Genomic DNA, 918 nt, shown 5'->3' with positions numbered 1-918 from the left:
AACTCACCTTGACCTAAATTTGCCTGTCTTGGTTTTATTCATTCAGTGTGAAGATGGTGCCAAAGCAGCCTCTGATCTAGACAGGTGGTGTTAGCAGGCATATAAAACGTGAACAATCAAATGTTGCAGGCACAGAACAAGTTTTCCTCTAAAGCGTAGCTTGTTGCCTGCTGGACAGGCAAATTTTGACATGTTTCTTCAGTGAAACAATCCTGTGAGATTTAAGGAGAACAGTCCTAAAAACAGTAAGTTGCTGGATCAAATAATTTTGTGTAAATTAAATGTAACTAGTGGAAAAGTGCTCATAAGTACACGGGAATGCACATTTTTGCAACTAATTGAAATATTATTTAAATCTGCACTCAGTTATTTGTTACGTTTAAATGCTACTGCAAAAAATTATGTTATTTTTCTTCTATGAGCTTTGGGCAAACTGTAAGTGAAAGGAGATGGCTTTGTGGTGAAGCCGGGGGAAGAGATGAGCCTCCACGTGCCAGTCTCCTTTCTCAGCCTGCAGCCAGAAGGCAGGATGCTCGCCCTCTCCCTCTCCCATATCTTGGGGGTGCTTGCTGTGGAGTGAGCAGTGTAATGTGCTTGGCCCGATCTCGGTGCCTTTCCTTCACTGCCATCCAGTAGCAGTCCTAGATTTCAGTCCTTGGGGCACCCCTGGGGAGAGCAAAGAGGCACCGAGGAATGAAGAAGAGGTATTTGGGCAGAGACATGGAGGAAAAGGTAACACCATCATGAAGGGAATAATACAGCCAAAACAAGAGAAATTAGAAGAAGAAAAAAGAAACCCCAAGGTGTAATGAGCAGGGAGAAGGAAGAATACTCAAAAGGTAAAACATGTTGCTATAATGAGGAAACATACAAGCAAAAATAAATAGATACGAACAAATAGGAAAAAAGTCGTGAATG

The 918-nt window shown here is 42.0% G+C and overlaps 1 protein-coding gene across 2 annotated transcripts in view; it reads left to right on the top strand.

Annotated features, from left to right (window-relative positions):
* CCND2 (cyclin D2) overlaps positions 1–18 on the top strand; it is a 40,280-nt gene extending 40,262 nt beyond the window's left edge. For both annotated transcript variants that reach the window (XR_008732456.1, XM_055711950.1), the window contains one exon: positions 1–18. This exon is cut by the window's left edge. The gene's annotated coding sequence lies outside the window, so the exon portion shown is untranslated.
* Positions 19–918: the final 900 nt, after the last annotated feature.

Source organism: Falco cherrug, chromosome 5 (genome assembly GCF_023634085.1).
Source record: "Falco cherrug isolate bFalChe1 chromosome 5, bFalChe1.pri, whole genome shotgun sequence".
In the NCBI taxonomy this organism is placed as follows: domain Eukaryota; kingdom Metazoa; phylum Chordata; class Aves; order Falconiformes; family Falconidae; genus Falco; species Falco cherrug.
This window is presented reverse-complemented; position numbering and strand designations above follow the sequence as displayed.